The sequence below is a fragment of the Canis lupus genome, chromosome 1 (genome assembly GCF_011100685.1).
Source record: "Canis lupus familiaris isolate Mischka breed German Shepherd chromosome 1, alternate assembly UU_Cfam_GSD_1.0, whole genome shotgun sequence".
Classification (NCBI taxonomy): Eukaryota; Metazoa; Chordata; class Mammalia; order Carnivora; family Canidae; genus Canis; species Canis lupus.
The window spans coordinates 31,785,059-31,799,987 of NC_049222.1; the positions used below are offsets into that span (position 1 = coordinate 31,785,059).

A 14,929-nucleotide genomic window follows, 5' to 3' on the forward strand; every position below is an offset into this window, starting at 1 on the left:
TGTACCACACCCGGTTTGATGTCATCCCTGAACTTAATAACCATATTCTCTACCACCATCTAAGTCCCTACTAAAAATAGCATCAGGTAAAGACCAATTGCTTTGGAATCCCATGAGGTATGCATCTCTGGTCTGACACTGGGCCATTAATAATTACTTACTGAGAAAGGCCTTCTAAACACTTAAGAGTCCACCTGATGAGAAGATGATTTCAGGGTGTACTTCTTTAATTGCCCAATATCAAGCAAGACAAAACTTAAAACTGCACAATAGTCATACTATTTCATATCTTTGCCTTCTACTCAGCGTCATCAATCTTGTCATGTTTCTGAGGAATAGCATTTGACTAACGTGATAGGGTTTCTTTTTTGAACAAAACTGCCTTGCTTTTTCACCCTGGCATGCGACTGTGTGTATGTGTGTGTGTGTGCACATGTGTGTGTTGATATGATTATAATGTATTTCTGGATCTGGATGTGAAGGTGTTGAGTCTGATTTCTCCTTTTAAAACACAAGTGTACATTTCTCTTTTTGAGTCCGCAGACACCTCACCTTAAGTTTGCAAAGATAATTGCTAGTGATTCTGTGATGACTTCATTGAAATGCCATGCCATGGTGTTTGCCAGTAATTGTTTATTCACTCTGCCATCCGAGCTTGCAGGTCATGCATTAGCATATGCATTTGTATATAATAATGATTTTCAATTTATTGAGTAGAGTCATCATCTGAAGCACTGTAAAAACACAAGGATAAAAGCAATTCCTACCTCACATGTTTGTCACTTAACTGGAATAGACATGACAATTAAAAAATAAAAACATAGAGAAAGGAAAGGTCAGTCAAACTGCCAGACATTGCTGGCAGCTAGTTGAATTTTTCTTTGGCACAACCTTTGGACTGGAGCCATTTTGATTTAGAGGAGACTCATTGTAGAAAAAGCCTTCCTGGAATGTGAGAATTTTGACAAGAGGTCTGAAAAAGAAAAGGCAACTCGCTAGAATAGTTGGAGGGAGAGCATACGTTAATATAGAAACAAATGGATTGTTCTGATCCCTCTGTTCTGTGACAGGGATTTTCAGTGGCTTCAAAAGGAATTCTGTGTATGATGGGTATGTAGGGGAAGGGAGATTGTTTAAAAGAGTCGACCCTTGTTTTACCTGGCTGGCAAACAAAAGAACCTTCCAGCCACATGAACTTGGTTGCACAACTCACAACATCTTGGTTATGATAAGGGTTGTTGCTAGAGACTGATGTTTCTGGTACTTGAATTCTAAAACATTGTTTTCTACAAGTCATCCACTTTGTTGGGTGTTGTGACTCAAATGTTGGTTGTGGTTAATCTGCACAGACATGGGAATGGAAATGAGTCCCTCGGGGAAGGCTGGCTAGGTTTCTGTTTGGCCATCTGCATACTGTTGAGAAAGGTCCATGTTGTTGTGGCCAGGTCTAGCCATGTAATCTCATGTCACCCAACCTTCCCTTTGACTATTTCCATTCCAGTGGCCAAGGATGAAGCCTGACATGGTGTCATCTTTTCTTACAATCTGCACTGGGAACTTCACCTCTGGAATCATTCTTGGGGTAAGTCAATAGAGATGGCCATCATCGCCAGAAGGCCCAAGGTAGCCGTTTGAATATTCCTACAGGAGGATGAGTGGTGCCATCTACTTTATTCTTTTCCCATTAGCTCATTGGACTAATGTATTGTATTTCTTAACAACCAAAAGCCTGGCCCTAAGGACATGAGGTTCCACATGGCTGACCTACAAAATGGAGCATGAGAGGAATAGAGGGAAGATGAAGAGAGCATGGTATGATGAAAGCTGGTATAGAGTGTTTTAATGTCCAGGAAAGCAGTCTTAGTTATTGATGGGCCATCCACAGAAGGTGGACATGGGTGCCAATAATGTGGGCTATGGAAAAGGGGGGGGGGGTCCATCACTGCTTTATTTTGTCTTTTTGCCTTTTATTCCCCTGCATGTCTACTACTAAACCTATAGTCATGGCAATATTAAGTGTCAAAGCATTCTGCTTTGTACCAAAGAACTCTGAATGAGGCTACTGTTTATTGTATTCTTTGTTGGGTGAAAGGTTAAAGAAAAGTGCATATATATTTTTTTTTATCCAGTTCATTCAGGTTTTAATATAGAGCAGAGCAAAATACAATGAAGAGTATTGTACATTAACAGCCCCAGCTTCTTGAAGATATTGAGAGAATATAGCTGTATGTTCTTGCCATAAGTTAAAAGTAGAGCTTCCAAAGCCTTGACTGATACCTTTCTTGGGTTGTTTAGAGAATTGAACCCTTTTGGACATTGGTATGTAGTGAGGTTTGAGCCTTGGCTGGCATAGAGGTAATTACCAAAGCTTGGTTGCTGAATTACAAATCTTACTTACCTAACAAGCATACAAGAGCGGCTTCCATAATGGAAGTAATATATTCCACAGTGAGTGCCAGGGAGGGCAAAGGGAATGTGTTATCCTATGGTGGATCAACCCACCTCTTTGATACGGGTTGGAAACAGAAGTTGAAACTTGCCACTGATTGCATAAGTGATTCCTTCCATACAATTTGTCTAATTACAAATTTTTAAGTATAGTGATCATTAGCTTCTGGGTGGAGAATTTGGTGTTTTATTTGAATACAATCCTGGTGATGTTCAGCTCCAGAATATACTTTCTCTTCTCCAAAAAGTGTGGTCAGTTGCTACCTTGGTTTTTGATGCACAGTGCAGGTTGGGGGGAATATTGTCACATAATTTATGCTGAAATGGGATTTCCTGCATTTTCCCATAAGATTCTTCGCTAAGGTAGATTATCATACTGACTTTGCAGGTGGGAATGCATGAACCAGGGGCATGCAGAATTGATGTGCATGAACTGATGCCCCTTGTGCAACCCTGGCAGGGGCTGGGCTGGTCTTGGCAGGAGTTCTTGATGAACATGAAACTGGAAGGGACTGCCTCTAGATTACTCAGGGCCACTTTCCATACTGCTTGGGGAGCTGGAAAGCTTTGTTCGCAAATTCTTGTCTGACTTTTGGCCTTATCACTTAACAGGCCTCTGTCCATTTGTCTCTGGTGAAGCTGTAGGGAGCTGCTTCTGGCTCTGAATACCTTTGTATGACACTTCACTTGCTCCTTGATGTCAAGGCTTATGGTATTCCAAAGGAGTAAAATATCAGAGTAATGGATAACTCTCCTTCAGAAGTACCTTTAATCCAACTTAAGAATTGCTTTTGACTAACTTAAAAGTGAGGCCTGATTTAATATACCAGGGAGGACATAGTCTTTGGAAAGACCAGAATGGATTTCCTAGCTGTGTCTCCCTGGGCAAGGTTATACAATCTTTCTAAGCCTCATTTTGTTTGGAGGGTGAATACACTTATTCCTTCTTAAAGATGGTTGAGAGCAGTAAATGAGGTAATGTATGTAAAGAGACTAACATAGTGTTTAGTTTATATAAGTCACACATCATGCTGTGGTATATCCAAGCTGGCTTCTGCTGGTTTGTGAGCCAGTTGTTAAATTTCCAGGAAGTTCTTGTGCCAGTCGACATCACTTTGGTAGCTTGAAATCAGCTCTGGAAGTACGAAATCAGACCTTTTCTTCTCCCTGGAGAATCGGCTATAAAACATTTAAGAGTACACCGTTGGTAACAAGTGTTTAATCCCCCTTTGCTACAGCCCTAAATTATATTACAGACCTCCCAGCCTTTGTAAATGGTTCACATAGAGTTTGAAATGATCCTATAAAGAAGATATAAGGTAATCACAGTAAACTTCAGTCTTTTTTTCATATTGTAACACAAAGATATTGCTAGGGCCCATTGACACTGCCCTTTCTATCCTACAGGACTGGAGGATGTTCTGCTTTTTGAGGTCTTACGTTTGCTTTTCATATTTTTTTTCCTTCTCAGGTTAGCTAGTATGTCTGTCTCTAATAGCTCCTCCCTACTTATTATTTGCTACTCCTCATTATTTGTCAGCTGGAAAACCAGCTGTTAAAATAATGTGTAAAGTAAATGTAAACTGGCTCCCAATTAAAAAAAAATGGGCAAAGAACCTGAATTGATATTTCTCTGAGGAAGATATAAAAATGGCTAATAAGCACATGAAAACATGCTTGACATCTATAGCCATCAGGGAAACAGAAGTGAAAGCCATAATGAGATACCACTTCACACTCATCAGAAAGCTTATGGTCAAAAATCCAATTATAAATGTTGACGAAGATGTGGAGTAATTGGAACCCCCACATACTTGGGGGGGAATGTAAGTGGTGTAGTTGTTTTGGGAAGCAGTCTGGCAGTTCATCAAATAACTAAACACAGATCCACAGACCCATACATATGACTGGCAGTTCCATTCCCAGGTGTATATCTAAGAGAAATGAAAACATATGTCCTGTACACAAATGTTTACAGCAGCATTAATTCATAGTAGCCAAAAAAAAAAAAAAAAAATAGAAGCAATCAGAATATCCATCAGTTGATAAATAGACAAGTAAAAGGTGGTATATCCATCCAATGGAATATTATTTGGCCCTAAAAAGTAATGCAGGACTGATGCCCACTACAGTATGGATAAACCTTAAAAACATTGTGCAGGGATGCCTGGGTGGCTCAGTAGTTGAGTGTCTGCCTTTGGCTCAGGGTGTGATCCTGGGGTCCTGAGATTGGGCTCCCTGCAGAGCCTGCTTCTCCCTCTGCCTATGTCCCTGCCCCCCTTTCTCTCTGTGTCTCTCATGAATAAATAAAATCTTAAAAAAATTAAAAACATTGTGCTAAGTGAAAAAATGCAGTCACAAAGATCATAGATGGGTCCATTCAAATGAAAGCCCAGAATAGGGATAGCTATAGAGATAGAAAATAGATTAGTGATTCCTTAGGGCTGGGATAGGGATGGGAATAAGGGATTAGAGGAATGGTTGATCAAGGATATGGCTTTTCTTCTTTAGGTGATAAAGATATCCCAAAATGGATTGTGGTGATAGTTGTGCAGATCTGTGAATGTACTAAAAAACATTGAATTGTATACTTTCAATAGATGGTTTATATGCTATGGGAATCCTATGTTGGTAAAGCTGTTACTTTACTATGAAGGTTTAATTCATAGACTACAAGAATGATCTACACTGAGGAAAATATTCTTATGCAATCAATATAGTAATTAACTTACAAAAAAAGCAAACTGGCTTTGAGCAACAACCTGAGGGGTTCATCTAAAAGGGAATTGCATGGGTTTTGACATCTATTTTTGCTGTTAAGGAACTCTTTTTTTCTTGTGGTTATATTCTGGAGAGTTAGTGTCTCAGATAAGTAATATCTACCTACCTGGATGAGTTGTTTACCATACAGGGATTTTATTTATTTATTTTATTTTTAATTTTTTTAAAGATTAATTTATTTGCTAGAGAGAGAGAGAGAGAGAGGCTGAGAAAGAGAGAATCTCAAGCATACTCCGTGCTGAGCATGGACCCTGATGTGGGTCTCAATCCCATTACTCTGAGATCACCTGAGCTGAAATCAAGATTCGGGCACTCAGCTGACTGAGCCATCCAGGCACCCCCCCCCCCATACAAGGATTATAATTGCCCTTTTGGATGACCAATACTGAGCATACTGAATATGTCACTCACCCCATTGGTGTGTATGTTTAGTTTAATAGTTTGGATGATAGTGGTGTTGATACTGTCATTCACAAAATCTGGAATCTGTAGAGATGGGGGAAGGGTCAAGTGAGGGGTAGGGGTAGCAATATGGATATGTACAAATCATCATTAGTAGAACAAAGATAAGTGATAAGTAGATGTAATTTAAAAATAGCAAAGGATTCAACAGCTCTGTGTGTGTGTGTGTGTGTGTGTGTGTGTGTTTACCTTTTGAAAGAAGCTTATAAGATATTCTGGTGCAGAGTGTAGAGGTGAAGATACTTATGTAAAGAGTGACCCATGGCAGTAACTTTCTACTTGATATAATGCTCTTGTATTATGCCAACACCCAGAAAATTGTGCTGCCTTTCATACTTCGCAGAATTGCTGTGAAAATGTTACCTTATGCCCTCTTTTAGAAAGAATCTACATCTTTGAAGAGGAAAATATCTATGTTATCAGAAATGTTTTATTAAGCATTCAAATGCCTGTCTGAAAAAAATATCATTTTTATGGATAAGCTGACCCCTTACAGAATAATTATACTCCACTTACAAGACTAAAAACAGAAAAACATGCTATGCTGTGATTCTTCTGTGGTGAAATTAAATTTTTAGCTTCTAATGCTATTTTTACATTAATATTTGGTTTGTTCTTGCTCATATTTTCTTGTTGGTCATTCTTTGTTTATTTTTGTTTACCACAGGATTCAGGGGTTAGGTTTCAGGAAGAAAAACAAATAAGGAAAAATACTTCTGAAGTTCCATACCACATCAATTGCCTCAACATAGTAAATACGGGCTTAAAAAAAAATGCCAAGACTCCAGTACCTCGTCCCCAATCCTCTGGCGAGATCTAAATGCTGTAGGAAGGGCATCAGCCAGTAACCGTTTCCACCAACATCCCCTACCCCTCCATGTACCTGCCCAATTGCGCAATCCTTACTGGAGTGTGAGGACGTCATTTTCTCAACAAGCACTGGGTCAATTATAAAGTACTTGGCATTGTGGGAGAGCATTTCTTTCTGACCTCCGTCAGCAGAGGCTTGATCTCTGGAAGCCTGGGGATTGATTACCTCCTGGTAACCACAGTTGAAATCTCACTTAAACATTTGGGGAGAAGAGAAGGGCACAGGGGTGGACAGTCTTATTGCTCCTGATGGTCAGATCCATTGATGAATTGTCTCTTGGGGAAGATGGAGAAAGGAGTGTGCAATGATTTGTGTATTCAGGAACTTACAGGGTCAGGTGAATACGATGAGTTAACTATTGTGTTTACCTGACACTTGCCTTTATTTTTTGGAGTTGGTACAAAATTTCAATATTAGATCTCTGTGCATCTTTCTGGGCTTGGAAGAAGGTCTAAATAATTGCAAATGGCAAATTATTATTTGAAATAATATTTATAAGACTTTATGATACATACATTTACTTATTTCCCATCTTAGAACAAATGACAAATAGCAACTAGAAGAAAGAAGACAGACTGGATCCCATGAGGCACAACTGAGGCCCCTACCAGCCCATAGCATCTCATATTAGAAGAAAATTCAATTTGTCTTTGATGCCATTTACAGACAGTTTCTAGTCTCCCTACAATTTAAGTTGCAAAAATATTAATATAGGTTTTTACCTTTATGGAAAACCTATATGCCCCTTAGGTTCATCTTTACTTCATTCAAATTATTAATGATATATAACTTAAAAAAGAAAAAACTTCCCATATGAGGTTTTGCCTGTCTTTTCTTACCACTTGTAATGAGTTTCCTGGGTGTTATCAGATGTTTCTTTCTATTTTTGCCATCTTCCTTCGGAAACAAGGTGATTTTAACTGCTTGTAGAACAGGTGGGCACCATTGATTTCTGTATGACGTTGGCATATATTCTGTTTCATTTTTACTGCAATTTAATAGTGTATTTGCTTTCTTTCTTTCTTTTTTTTTTTAAATTCTACTGAGCACCACACATACATCTTCATTAAGATGTCTTCCTTGAGCCTAGATCTTTTCCTTGTAAGTTTAGAACTAATTCAGAACTCACCCGAGTGGATGAGTAATTTAAATTGCTACTTCTAACATGCAATACTTTGCAGTTGTCTGCTCTGAGTTTCATCTGCCACTGTTTTACCCAATTACTGAGTTTGGATTCTGTGTTTCTCACATCCATCTGTATAGACTTAGGGAACCAAAATAGTTTTGTTTAGTCGGCAAATTTCAGCTCCTCATTATTTAGTTCATTTTCAAGGGTGTTAATAAATATCCTGGAGTATACTACTCTTACACCGATTGCTGATACCCCACTATTAACTCTTTTCCATGCTGGGAGCTGGTCATTTATTCTTTCCTTCCCCTTCTATCTCTTAACTCTCTTTTAACTCATGACTGACAGCCTTTTACCTCTTATCCAGTGGTTGGCAAGTTCCCTGAACAGTCTCTTGTGTAGGACTTTGTCAAAAGCCCTTGGAGAGCCTCAATAAATTATATCAGCTAGTTTTCCTTTATCCACCATTTTGTTGCTTCTATAAAGTTTTGTTTTAAACATACCAAAGGCTCATAAACAAAATAACAACTTCCAAATGTTCCAGAAACTTCTCTCCTCCTTTTGGATATGCCATCTTATCATCTAGTGCTGCTTTTTCTTTTTGTTCCCTTAATAATTATTTTCCATTTTGATCCTCCCCCCTGCAAACCAAAGACATATTTTCTGTCTCCTTTCATGTTGTGACACAACCAATAAGATTTCAAGCTACTTCACAAAGTAAATAAATTCCACTGATTGGCCCCTTCAGAATTGTTGCTAACTCATTCACTCATTCAACAGCTTGTTTGAAGTTTCAAGAAAGCAAATTTTCTCTTTGGTAGTTAACATTTAACATTTTGGTTTCAGGGGCATGACACCCTGTCAGGACTCTTCTATAAAGATATTTATTTGTGCCATATTCACCCTACTCCAATAATTTCTTTTTTTTTTTTAAGATTTTATTTGTTTATTCATGAGAGACACAGGCAGAAGGAGAAGCAGGCTCCCTGCAGGGATCCTGATGTGGGATTCGATCCCATGACCCCGGGATCATGACCTGAGCCAAAGGCAGATGCTCAAGCACTGAGCCACCCAGGTGCCCCCAATAATTCCTTACCTTATAGAAATGTCTTCTTAATTTAAAAAAAAAAAAGGAAATTTTAAAGTGTGCAGTAAGTAATCCATCAAAAGCTCTTCTTCGTCATGGCTCTGGGTGTGATCCTACCCTGGAAGCTTGCCAGTGGTGGCTGCTTCCTTATTTTGAAGGAAAGGGGTCCACTGGCAATGGTGCTGCACATGGGGGTTGGGGTGGGGTGGGGGTGGGAAGGCAAGGGGGGCATGAGAAGGGGTAGTAGGGAAGCTACATGCTGGCATTTACATTTATTTTTGCATTTACATTAATGTGAGTTTTGAGCCTCACAACAACCTCTGTAAGACTATTATTATTATTATTATTATTATTATTATTATTATTAAATTGTAGAGTAAAGGAACACATAAGAAATACTGTTTGCCCAAGGCCATGGGGAATGTTAATGACCCTAGACTGGAACCTAAGTTTTCATATCCTCCGTCCAAGGTCCCTTCTGTTCTTCTGTTGTGCCCTTGTGAGCTCTTTTATTCCTTTGAGTAGAAAGTGTAAAAGATTTAAGCCATTTTAAAAATTACTCGTAGCTTCTTATATACTATTTATTTCAAAGCCTTTTTGGGAGATGCACATTTCTAAATGTGGAGGGGACATATCCTTGCCCTTTTATATCTTATACCTGCCAAATCTTACCCTTTTGAAGTGAAGGACATTTTCATTTTGGATTAATATTAAGACTACATATAAAAGCATTTTGTTCTCTGAGGTAAGCTTTTCTTCAGTGTTTCAACAAACCATTTATACTTTTATCATTTTTTCCCCTATAAAAAAAAATCTCCCTCATTTAAATTGTCACAGCTTGGGAGCCCTGCCTGGAATACATAATAACTGCTTGTAACACTTAAAACGAAAACAAATTTACCAAGGATGGGTGGAATGACAACAAAGAGCAAGGAAAATATAAGTGCCTGGAAAGTCGTCTCTCCTACGCATATATTTTCAGCACTAAGTATTTTTATTGAAATTGCTGTTTCCTGTTCTGCTGGCCTCCTCTTCATCTGGATTTTTTTGGGGGAGGGAGTTAAAAATCTGAAGATCCGAAGAGAGACCAATGAGTCTTGAGAGTTTTTACTTGATTTCTTGGGTTCCAAAGGGAGCTTTTGATGAATCTGAGCAGAAAATTGATTGACAAGTAGCAGTTAGAAGAAGGCTTCCCAGACTTGGTACTATTGACATTTGAGGCCGGTGTGTTTTTGTAGGGGGGAGGGCTATCCTGTGTATTGTAGGGTGTTTTGCAGCATCCCTAGCCTCAATATGCTAGATGCCAGTAACAGCCCCTTCCACAGTTGTGACAACCAAATATGTCTACAGACATTGCCCAAAGTCTCTGGGTTTAGAACCCTGACTTAGAGGCAAGTTTCTTAAGAATGCACTTCAGGACTCTGGTTGGGACTTTGGCACACTTCACATTCCTTCCCATGAGCAATCTCTCCCTATCCTTGTCTTGATCCCTGGAAATAAATCTGACTCCAGTGAAGCTTGCTTGCTCACCCAGCCTTTGTTTACACTTTTTTTCTCCCAGTGAATCTGAAAGATCCATTTACTCTTTTGCCAGAACTAAATAGAATGGACAAAAACACTTTGAGAGTTTCCCTATTGGTTGGGTGGAACGCATGACATTTCCTGAAAATTCCATGCTCCTCTCTGGTCTTACCCTATTACTCCTTTCTTTTTCCACCCAGTGTGAAAACTATGATAAAGTGAGAACCCGACTGGGAAGCCGCAGACCTCGCTGACCTTGGGTGAGCCAGTCCCTGCTCTGGGCTTTTGTTTTCTTATCCACACTTTGAAATGGTTGGACTAGATAATACATCTTCATGGCCTTTCAACTCTAGAGTACCATGGTCTGAATGTTCTTATTTTTTGTGTCTTCTTTAATTTGCCAATACAGACTTTAGAAGCAACCTCTACTCTCTCAATGACACTGATTTATAAACATATTTTTGCAAAAACATTTGTTTGGAGTTTACTGACTTTATTTCATCTATATGCCCCTCCCCCCAAACCTAACTTTATTAACCCAATTTTGGAAAACTTGGTCATATCTCTTGAAGTAGACACTCATTTGTTATAATGATTATATCAAGAAATTTAGAGTTAAATCATAGTTTACAAGACTACATTGTGCACTGAGATTACAGCAGCAAAGTGTATGAATGAAAACCATATTTCAGGGACGCCTGGGTGGCTCTGAGGTTGAGTGTTTGCCTTGGGCCCAGGGTGTGATCCTGGAGTCCCAGGATCGAGTCCCACATCCAGTCCCTGCATGGATCCTGTTTCTCCCTCTGCCTGTGTCTCTGTGTCTGTCATGAATAAATAAATAAAACCTTTAAAAAGAACATATTTCACATACATTAGGGAGAACAGGTTATTTAAAGCAACAAGCTAGGGAAGCCTTTTGGGGGGAAAAAAAGGAGGTTTTTTTTTTTGTTTTTTTTTTTAATAGATCAAGTAACTACTACTACTGGATTCATTTGGATATAGGCATTTCAAAATTATGAAAATCCGATTCATTCCTACAAATGTCTGCATTCTTTTGCGGCTGCTTTTACAGTACTGCTGGTGTTCACTCTTGGGAAGCTAGTGCCTTTGCACAGACAGTCCCGGCACTACGGGGCACCGAGGGACTGAGTGGGGGAGGCTTCCCGCCCGACTCGCTGGCTGGGGGCCCTCGGCCCGGTCAGTTTTCCTCCCTGGGCTTGTTTCTGAAATAGGGCAGTCGAATTTGATTTCTAAGGTCTCTGCCAGCCCTGAAGGTCAGTGAGTTGGATCAGAAGCGTTGGTGAGAGGGATCCCTGGGTGGCGCAGCGGTTTGGCGCCTGCCTTTGGCCCAGGGCGCGATCCTGGAGACCTGGGATCGAATCCCACGTCGGGCTCCCGGTGCATGGAGCCTGCTTCTCCCTCTGCCTGTGTCTCTGCCTCTCTCTCTCTCTCTCTCTCTCTGTGACTATCATAAATAAATAAAAATTAAAAAAAAAAAAAAGAAGAAGAAGCGTTGGTGAGGAACCAGGCTTTGGAACACAAACGTCCTCAGCGGGGCTCCCCCTGAAGGGCGGGGGACTCTCCTGCCCGCGGGAGGGGGGAGGGCGGGGCTCCCTCCCTCCCTCCCTGGGACGCCCTCCCCGCCCCCCAGCTCAGCGCCTGTAGATAAAAGACAGCAGTTCTAGGAAAAGTAGGTGGGATCCTGCTCTGGAAAGTGCCTGACAGGCCCCAGGGGAAGGAAGAGGACAACTGGTGGGGGAGTTGCATGTCCTTGTCCTTGAAGGAGCACAGAGGGGGTGTTGGGGTGCTGGTGACCGCATCCCCAGGGGAGGAGAGGCCGGTGGCGGGGCCCTGGCGGGACAGGAGGGCTCTCAGTCCGGGGATGCACGACGAAGTTCAGAAAGCACAGTCCCAGGGCGCTCCCATGTAGCCACGTGCAGAGCAGCCCCCATCTACCCATCTCTCTGGGATCACCAAGTCCTGACTGACAGATCAAAGCAGCCACTGGGTTTTCCCGGAATGTTAGTTAAGGAACCAGCCCACAGAAATCCTTTCCATCGGCCCTTCTCAAAGGTGCACTGGATGCCTCGCATCATTACCACCCTGACCACCCATTTGTTGAAGAATTATTTCGTGAGACACCCTGTGCCAGGGGCTGTGCTGGATGCTTGGGGCCCAGGAGTGAACAAATGGCTTGCCCCCCACCCCCACCCCCAAGGAGCGTGCAGTCCAGCAGGGGAGGCGAGGGTGCCCAGGGGAGGTCATAACTAAGTTACACAGCGTGGTTGAAGGTGATGGGGTCAAGGGATAAAAAGGAAAAAGAAAAGGAAAAGAAGAGATGCTTTTATTTCATCTTCTGCTCTTGCTTTTCTTCTTGCTCCAGTGTCAGGCATGCCGCTAAGTATGTTTTCCTTACTGCAGTTTCTTAAAGATTGTATTGATTCATTTAAGGGAGACAGAAGCTGAGAGAGCACAAGCAGGGGGAGAAGCAGAGGGAAAGGGAGAAGCAGACTCCTTGCTGAGCAGGGCACCCACTCCAGGCTGGATCCCAGGGCCCTGGGATTACAACCTGAGCAGAAGGCAGGCAGACGCTTAACCCTCTGAGCCACCCAGGCGCCCCCCTACTATGATTTCTTACTTAATTTTTTTTTACAACTGGCATGACTATCACTTGAAACTCATCCCATACTATGTCGTGCCGATTTTATGAGGTGAGTCAAGTTAAAATGCCTTGCATTGGTCACTGACACATTTTCTAAAATTTCAATACTTCCATGACGTGGGCAGAAGAGGGTATTATTACCCCCATTTTACAGATGAGGAGACCAAGGTTTAAGGAATCTCCACAAAGCTTGGTGTCATGCCTTTTTCTCAGTATTCTTTTGTAGACTTTTGTGGTAAATATTTTGGCCATTTGTGTGTGTGTGTGAAAAGTGTTAGCACTTTCAAACGACTTCTTCAAATAACCATGTGGAACAAACCTGGTATTCATTGGGAACATCTAATATGGTGATTACTCTAAGTAGATACACACATGCTGGGATATTTGCCATTCTAGGAAAATGACCGTTAAAAAGAAATTTACTTCCATGTGTGTTTGTTTGATGGTCACCACTGTGGTTCTTGATAACAGAGTTATCCTCAGAGGCCACAAGATTTTCTTGGAGAGCTGGAGACCCACCCTGCTCATGATGGTGGGGGGATTTTTTTTTTTTTTTTTTACCCCACAGCATAACATTGGCCAAGCGCAAAATCTTTTTTTGTTTTTCCCTAGACTCTAAGGATACTGGTGAATATTAGCATACTGGGCTCCAAGCTCTTATTGCTTATTTTCTGGAATTGAACATCAATTGATCTTCTGGAAGTGAGCCATGCACTGGGGTGCAATCTAGGTAAGTCTTCTTTAGGCGACAAATAGGATGTGTGCTAGTGTGCTAGTATGCATGGACATGCACACACAGACACACACAGATGATTTCCTAAAGTTCCTGGGGAAATTGCCTGTGTACATTCAGATTATATAATTTGACAGGATGTAAAGGTAAAAGTTATATCTCTGAATTCCTTTGCTTTGGCCCCCACCTTCCCCACCCGGTTCCCAAGCCTGCATGGGACATCTTTATCCTACTGTAGGAATCTGTGGCAAAGCCTTTGTCTCCAGACTGGTTCTCTATAAAAGTTCTTGGGTGCCTTTTCATTAGTTGCTCCATGCTCAGCACCCACAGTCTAATTTCAGTATTAGTACAACCAGACATGTTAGGGAAAGAAAATTTACTTCTGCTGCTGTTGCAAAAATATGATTATGTAATGTTTTGAACACCAGCTATAAATGACTTTTATTTTGTAGCCCCCCCCCCAATAATCTAGGATACTGCTCTTACCAGTAATGTGAAAAACTGGGGGATATCTAGCTTCATTTCTTTACCACCCTCTTCTCTTGTTTAGAATATACACCCAATACCAAATTACTTGCAACAAGTTAAAATTAGCAGGCTCCTTCAAGGGGAGATGGGCTTTGGCATAAGAGAATGTAGGATTTGGAACCTGACATGACATTTTAGGAGTTGTGTGACTTTGGCTTATTTAGGTCACTTCTCTGAAGCTTAATTTCCTTTTCTGTAAAATGGAAGAAGTGTCTCTTACAAGTTTTTCTGTTGTTTTGTTTTGTTTGGGAATTAAAAGGGATAACAGACAAAGTGCCTGCATTTAGGTACAAATGCTCAGAAAATGTTAGTTTTTGTCTCTCTTTTTCACCCTTTCCCCCTTTGTTGGATAATAAAGCTTTCTTGGAAATGAAATTTTTATGTGACAGGTTTATTTCTCCATTAGGACTCTATACAGTAGGAATGGTTTGTGGTGCATCGAGGAGGTGTCAGCTCCCCACGTGTGGTTGGTGGGAGATTTATTCTCTTTACCACTGTGTTGATTCCAAGACACTCATCTAAACTAGTAGCTGAAGATGACACCGGGGACGATCTGTTTCAGTATTTGCTATGGGACTGTTTGCCCTTTAAAATCCATTGGTTTGGGAATTAAGAGATCAGCTGTGTTCATCCAGCTTGAAAGTGTGCTGGAAAAATAACAGATACTCTCCTGGCTTCATCTGTCATAAAAGTCTCTTCAGTCTGAA

General features: G+C 40.9%; 1 long non-coding RNA gene across 3 annotated transcripts in view; it reads left to right on the top strand.

Annotated features, from left to right (window-relative positions):
• The first annotated feature begins 1,326 nt into the window (after window positions 1–1,326).
• The window catches only part of LOC102156887, a 54,081-nt gene continuing 40,478 nt past the window's right edge, over window positions 1,327–14,929 (top strand). For all 3 annotated transcript variants that reach the window (XR_005353594.1, XR_005353596.1, XR_005353595.1), the window contains exons 1-3: window positions 1,327–1,582; window positions 10,500–10,559; window positions 13,574–13,691. This is a non-coding gene — a long non-coding RNA (uncharacterized LOC102156887). The remainder of the gene's footprint in view (window positions 1,583–10,499; window positions 10,560–13,573; window positions 13,692–14,929) is intronic.